Source organism: Dipodomys ordii, unplaced genomic scaffold (assembly GCF_000151885.1).
Source record: "Dipodomys ordii isolate 6190 unplaced genomic scaffold, Dord_2.0 Scaffold33, whole genome shotgun sequence".
NCBI classification, from domain to species: Eukaryota; Metazoa; Chordata; class Mammalia; order Rodentia; family Heteromyidae; genus Dipodomys; species Dipodomys ordii.
In genome coordinates this window covers 4,260,838-4,268,613 of record NW_012267249.1, presented here as the reverse complement: position 1 = coordinate 4,268,613, position 7,776 = coordinate 4,260,838, and the positions used below count along the sequence as shown (strand labels likewise).

Genomic DNA, 7,776 nt, shown 5'->3' with positions numbered 1-7,776 from the left:
TTGTTCTTTTTGCTTATGTGGTGCTGAGGAATCGAACCCAGGGCTTCATGCATGAAAGGCAAGCACTCTACCACTGAGCCACCTTTCCAGTCCCCCAGATAACTTTTTAATGTTAAGATTATCTTAACATCCTTTTGAGGTTATTCTTGGAACAGTAAAGATGCTTCAAAAGCATGCCCTATAGAGAACCCTCCCCCACCCCAAATTGTTACAAAGACATTTAGAAAAGATCCAGAACACTCCTAAGTACAAGGGAACATTGCATGTAACTACTTGGAAGGTGTGGCTTCTGAAATAGCAACATCAATTCTGTAACATTTGTCTTTAAAAAGTTACTTAGAAAAAGTATGTAATTTACTAATCTAGATACTTCAGCTTTTTCAAGCTGAATGAAATTGACAGGAAGATTAACTGTTAAACAAGAAATTGTTTCTTTGTAGCCACCACCTGAGAGCCACCGTAGAGATGGCTAACTGAACCACAGAAGCAAGTTTATGTTGAAATTAATCTCTAAGTGGGAGCTCTCAAAGTTCTGCTAGTCCCTGCCTTCTTGGAAGCTCACCTTATCCACCTATCTAGTGACCACATTACACACAGTTCAGTTGCTGCCTTTGGGCAAGAGGATTCATCCCAAGAATCTCTTCCACCAAGTAACTTTTACCCTGTCCATCTCCTACACTCTGGCCTAGGAACAGTTGCCTCTTCCTCACTCAGATCTCAATCATACTTATCTTACAAAAAGGCTTTTTGATCTTTTCCTCTTACCCGATGTCTTTATTCCACATCATGTACATACCACCATCATTCACAGTACTAGGTGTTAGATGCTTACTTTTCCAGGTACTGGGGACACAGTAGTTAGAAACAACAAAAAAGCCCACCGCACTCCATTTTCTGCACCTAAAGGGCACCCATTATAATGCTCATCACCTTGAGCTGAAATTGCTGTCTCCTGGGCCTTATCTTATTCTTGTAGCTCTACTGCAAGGACTGGCTGGAATGTAGGTACCAGATGTAAATGACTTCAGCTGCATAACACATCACATCAGCTCACAATCACAGCTGCTTACCCTCCTTCCCATCTCTTTACAATTTCACCGTATCTCCTCCCATAATGTGTCCATTGGGTTTCATAACCTGCTTAGCTAGGTAGAAACACACACACACACACACACACACACACACACACACACACATACATATCTGTACTTAAAAGGCTTGCTACCTCCTGTATCCCCAGTACACTGAAGGGGCTCATAGCTCACCTGTTACTTCTGTTGCTGTAGTTATGGTGTCTCTGACGTTAAGACAGAAATAAAGTAGGAATGAGAGAACACAGAAAATGCCTCATGAGAGGACAATTGGGGAACTTACTTTCTTCTTTCCCTTTTTAGCATTGCACAGTGGAATTCTAATATGCTGTAAGGCACATTACTACTTAAGTGACCTTTATTCTCTTATTTGACCCTTCCAATACTGTGTGGTTGGTAGGAATAACATGCTAATTTTTTGTTGTTGGTCATTGGGCCTGAACTCTGGGCCTAGGTGCTGTCCCTCAGCTCTTCAGCTCAAAGCTAGTGCTTTACCACTTGAGCCATAGTGCCATTTCTGGCCTTTTCTACTTATGTGGTGCTGAGGAATAGAACCCAGGACCTCATGCATGTAAGGCAAGCACTCTACCACTGAGCCACCTTCCCAGCCCAACATCCTAATTTTTACAGGCAAGGAAGCTACGACTCTGAAAGGGCCTCACTAAGACATCCATTATTTATTATTATTTAAAAATATCTTCTCCTCCCCCCCCCGTTTAAGATTTGATTAAATGATTCCCATTTCATCATGATCAAGACACATTCTATCAGATGGTCTCCCATAACCAAATACCCCAAGTTAGTGGCACTTTTCCCACAGGCTCCAAACTGATTAAATTGAACCTAGTGCATCCTTGGAATAAATAGTGCTCTAAAGCCCTGGGGCATTGGCTTCGTTTCCAATCAGCTTGAATCTAAGAGGGAAATGCTAAGACTGACTCAGAGGCATCAACTATCCACAGCAAGCTCTTGACTCTGGCCTGTACTAGCCTCCTAGGAGAGCCAGTCTTCCTAGCTGAAGCTGAGGAGTGAAAAGACAGGACCATCATTACAATCATGTGTAAACACATACTACATACAAGTAGAATAATGAAACCTGCTCAAATTATTTTTTTGCTCAAGGCTATTGCTCTACCACTGGGAACCACAGCTCCACTTATGGTTTTCTGGTGGTTAGAGATAAGAGTCTCATGGACTTTCCTGCCTGGACTGACTTTGAACTGGGATCCTCAGACCTCAGCCTCCTGAGAAGCAAGGATTACAGGTATGAGCTCCCAGTGCCCAGATTTAAAAAAAAAAAATTTTTTTTTTTGGTACATTGTAGGGCTTGAACTATGGGCCTAGGTGCTGTCCCTTAGCTCTTCAGGTCAAGGCTAGCGCTCTGCCACAGCTCCACTTCCAGTTTTCTGAGTGGTTTATAGGAGATAAAGAATCTCACAGACTTTCCTGTCCAGGCTGGCTCTGAAGTGTGATCCTTAGATCTCAGCCTCCTGAGTAGCTAGGATTGTAGGCGTGAGCCACTGGCGCCCAGCTTAATTTTTATTTTTTATTGTTATAAAGGTGATGTACCGAGGGGTTGCAGTTACACAATAAGTAAGGTAATGAGTACTTTTCTTTTTGGACAACATCCCCCTTTCCCTCATTCCAGTTTGAAATTATTTTAAGGAGGAGTAGGATGGGAAAGAATGATATGTTAATGGGGGATACATTGTATTCATGTATGGAAATGTTACAACCAAACCTCTTTTGTACAACTTAAATATGCTAATAAACACACACAAACCCACAACATATTAAAAAATCCTTTATTTACAATTGAAAATTTAAACAGATAATCTTGGTTCCAGTCTGTGCACTTCCATGGTCTCTTTATCTAATGAAGTGGTGGCAGGTGGGGAAGCAAAACCAAGAGCCAGAAAATCATCCAGGGCAAGGGAAGACCTACAATGGCAGAAATGGGGTGGTCAGTAAGGGAGTAGGAATTAAGCTGCCCAAGGGAACCATGAAGGGCCATTCCCCAGCTCTCTTTTATACTCCTGATTCTTTTTTTCCCAAAGAGCAGAACCAGCTTCACTGTCAGCATAGGTCAGACCTTTGGTTCCCTAGAGCTAAGTGGAGATGTGTATTACAAAAGAACCAAGGAGAAATAAACTTTGCCAAGTATATGGCTTCATTTATTATTTACCCTTCCCAATTCTGCAGTATATATTATCTCTATGCTAAGGAGCAAGCCAGAGTCACAAGAGGATTAGTGGCTTAACTAAGGTACAGAGTTAGACAGAAGTGGGGTTTCCTGGTCTGCCTGGCTATCTCCAAAGCCTGTGTCCTTTGCATCAAGGCTCTGTGGAGCTCCAGAACAGGTTTTCATCCAAGGAATACAGGAGGAAAGTTCACACTCTGGTTATAGTTGCAGTGTACTTTAAAAAAGTGGGTGAACTGACTCAAGATACTCTTGTCCCCCTTCTTGGGCCACCCCCCAATGTGCCCACACCTTCCTCTGAGAGACAGTGCGTCCAGGCATCATACTGCAGACAGCAACAAGCAACCAGACCACTATGATGAGGATGATGATAATAAAGCTGCTGCTGCTTCCTCCTCCTCCTCCTTCTTTTTCCTCTCTCTCTCTCTCTGGCCAGTCCTAGAGCTTGAACTCAGGGCCTGGGCACTCTTCCTGAGCTTCTTTGGCTCAAGGCTATCACTCTACCACTTGAGCCACAGCACCACTTCCAGCTTTTTCTGTTTAGGTGGTACTGAGGGCTTCATGGATGCTAGGCAGGCACTCTACCACTAAGCCACATTCCCAATCCCCCCTATGATTATTAATGTAACAAATCCCCAACTGGCCAATCCTGAGACAATAAACTGACAACCAGAACACACCAGAACACACTTGTGAATGGGGCTGTATATGCATACTTCTCACTTTCTGCTGCAGTCCTTTGTCTAAACCTACAGCTTATATTTGTACCTCAAAGATGGCTAAAGATGGGCTGACATATTATTTTCCTGTGGCTACAAAGTCTCCTTCCCCTGCTTCCACCATGTCTTTATTTGGCAAATGGCCAGACCTGACATGTGAATTTCTAGAATTTGCACCCAGGATCTAAAAGTCCCATTTCAGGCCCAAACTGAAGTATGTGAAAATACCTAAGTACAACCTGTATGTTGCACTGTACATCAGGACCTAAATCTATTAAACTAGGCACTGTGTTAGTCAACATGGTTCTTGGTTCAAGAGTTCTCAGTCCAGAGAAAAACAGATGGACATATTTGTGATACATTGTGCTACATGCTAAAACAGAAGGAGGAAGCAAGCAAGTACTGAGGAAGTACCAAGCCAGGAGCCCCCCACTAGGCCTGAATCTGGGAGGAGATGGGGGGACTAGGGAGCAATATATAAACTAGGGAGCTACAGGCATGCTTCTAGGAAGAACTGAGAGAGATCAAGTTTAGTTAAAACTACATATATAGTTATACACATGAACTATAGTTAAAAGTATGTATATAAACTGGCACAACCCTGGAATGCCAGCACTAGGAAGGCTAAGGTAGGAAGATCACAAGCTTATGCTACCTAGTGAAACTGAGGCCAGCCTTGAGACGTAAGAGACCCTGTCTCTTATGAATAAGAACAAATAAAACCACCTACATATATATGATATGTATTTCTCTTCTAAGATGCTTGCTCAGTTAGGAAATTCAAACATAAATAGGACTATACAAACTAAAAAGAAAGTCTGTTACTATCTCTACTCCATAGAAGTTTCTATTAGTGGTCTGCTATTTATTGCTGAAGAAATTTCTGAAAGTTAGAGAATATAAATTGTGTCAAGTTTACACAATGTACTACATCTTGATCCACTCAGTTTACCTTGGAAATCTTGCTAAGAAGACAGATCTTCTACTTTTTCTTTGTAAGGCTGAACAATATTCAGTGGAAGAGTGCATATGTTCAATACCTGATTACAATGTTGCAGCTTTGCTTTTGTACTAGATTCTACTGGAATGAGGCCAGATATTCTCCCGCTCCATCCTTTCCCCACTCCATCCTTTTCAGCTGGCAGAGCCGCTAGCTTTCAGAGCAGGCAATAGTGTCATGCAACAGATATGCAAGTAGGAGCTGCCAAATCTCACAGGTGTCGAGGATAGCCTCTTATTTTCATACAGAACCTCTTCTTTTGCCTGAACTACGCAGTGACTAGGACTGGTCTCCAGCCCAACTTTCACATTATAGCCAGAGTCATGTTCTGAAAAAGGAAGTTCAACTGTAGTATTTTCATCCACAATTTTTTTCAATGAATCCTATTGGCTCGGTTCTTTTTGGAGATTCAGGACCACCTCTGAGAATCTCAGGAGCACAAAAGCCTCTCCAGGGACTAAGTGATTTATTGCTTCACTTCCAGTTCCTCCCCTCAGAATAGTATGAGCTGCTCAGCATGGTGCTGCTGGCTTTTGGAACTGGCCCTGGCCTCCCTTCTGCCTCATCTTGTTTGCTTTATCTCCTCATATTAAATTATATAAATTCTGCTTATATTTCCTATTTTTATGCCTTTGTATATGTAGTTCCCTGTGCCTGAAATACTCTCCCAGATCTTCCTGACAAGTTTTCTTCTTTCTTGTACTCTTGTGCAGCTGTCTTTCCAAACTACTACAGGCAGACCCACACTCTCACATCTCCTTTCCCTTGTTCTAAAAACTTCCAATCCAGTACTATACTGTACTGGTCCGTTTCCCCAAGAGATTACACTCTTTGAAGGGCTTCTCAAATCTGTAGCCTCATATGCTATGGGGCCCACTTTAACTAGTGCTACCACTAACACATCTTTCAAAATCTTCCCCTATAGTATATATCACATCTCCAGGAATTCTAGAATGAGGTCCTAGATTGAACTCAAACAGCACCTTCAGAACTGTAATGATATCTATCATCCATAGGTACAATTAATTTTCAACATAATCACTATTTGAATTCTAATATTGTCAGAGATGGAGGCACGGCTCTGGTGGTACAGTATCAGCCAATGAGTGAAAGCATCAGATACTGAGTTTGAGGCCTGGTCTCAGACAAAAAAAAAAAAAAAAAAAGAATTCCAATATTGCCTCCTTGTAAGTAAAATTATATACTAACTACAGATTTTTTTCCTAAGATGTAAATATTAAAAGATAATCATTGTAGTGTTTCCCATTTATCTTTAATAAGTATGGGAAGCACCCAGACATTAAGTTGATCATGTGCCCCAAATGGCTTACTTGTAGGGAAATTTGGACTACAAAGAACTGAGGAAAGCCCTGCTACTTGGTACTGGTACCAGACCTGGAAGTCACAGGAAGGGTGACTAGCAGAGCTGCTTAAGATTAGAGCCAGTTCTTTTTTATTGGTCCTTAAGTTCATGTAAGCAGTAGGAATCCAGTTCTGACTACAACTGACCCATTAAGATGAAACCAGGGTTCCTACAACTAGAGCTGTATAGAAAAATTCAAGGTCAGAACCTCAGACAGCAAAACTCAAAGAAGTTGTGGAAGAAATATTACATAGGGAGGTCCAGCTGACCTCACTTGTCTCCAGTCTCCTATCTAGTTTCCTCATATCATTTTCTCAGAGATAGAGCCCAGGACCTCAGCTGCATGATAAGGTAATACCTTGATATCAATACAGTGGATTCTTGCTGGCCCATCAAGATGTCTTTTCCTATGTTTGACTCTTTTCTTTTCGAAAATGTTATGTTCTCAATGGAAAGACAATTTTTTTTCTCTAGACAGAGCCTTGCCATTCAACATCTACATCAATTTTACTGCGGGCTGGTTAGGAATGAAAAATTTCAGCCTCTACCCAGGTTTGTGTGGGGCAGGGTGGGAGGCTCATCATCCTATCCCTGTTCTTCCCAGCTGTGTATCTCTAATTTTACAGCAATGTGTCACACTCCTCAGGTTTGTTTGGGGCAGAATAATGGTAGACAGCTATAATAGATGTTAAATTAAATTGGATAATATTTCTCACACTTTAACGTACACATAAATCTCCAGGAAAATTTGTTAAAAAGTTGGTACTTTTGCAATAATGGAGGAAGAACTATGGCAGGTTAAGGTTAGTAAGACCCCAGGATAACACAGAAAAGTGGTGTGAAAGTAAAGAATTTCTAAACTTTATTCTTTTGGGTCTCACTAAGCAGTCCAGACTGGCATGAACTCACTATATAGTCCAGGTTGACTCCAAACTGCCCATCTTCCTGCTTCAGACTGCCAAGTGCTAGGATTATAAATTGTGTCACCACATCCATCTAGTGATCAATCTACAGAAGGAAAAGGACCTGTAAGCCTCAACTTTAGTCAAAGCAAGGAAATGAGTAAAAGAGTAAGAAATGGACATCAGCTATTGATAAGAAAGGGCAGGTTTAAGTCCAAGGAGCCCTGATTGTTGGCAGAAAGGAAGAATCAGGTTATCTACTAGGTCTGGATAAAAGAAAGGTTTGTATTACTCCCAGCACACGTGGGCATTCTTTTCTCAGCATTTGTTCACTCCAGGTCCCAACCCCAAATACTTGCCATTCTGCAGTTCACTTGTGTAAACTTCTTTCTTTTGGGGGGGGTCTGATCGTGGGGCCTGAACTCTGGGCCTGGGTGGCGTCCCTCAGCTCTTCAGCTCAAGGCTAGCACTCTACCACTTGAGCCACAGCGCCACTTCTGG

At 41.9% G+C, this 7,776-nt stretch overlaps 1 protein-coding gene across 2 annotated transcripts in view; it reads right to left on the bottom strand.

The window, feature by feature from the left end:
* Positions 1 to 2,886: 2,886 nt before the first annotated feature.
* Ppih (peptidylprolyl isomerase H (cyclophilin H)) overlaps positions 2,887 to 7,776 on the bottom strand; it is a 22,564-nt gene continuing 17,674 nt past the window's right edge. For both annotated transcript variants that reach the window (XM_013016742.1, XM_013016743.1), the window contains one exon: positions 2,887 to 3,032. The gene's annotated coding sequence lies outside the window, so the exon portion shown is untranslated. The remainder of the gene's footprint in view (positions 3,033 to 7,776) is intronic.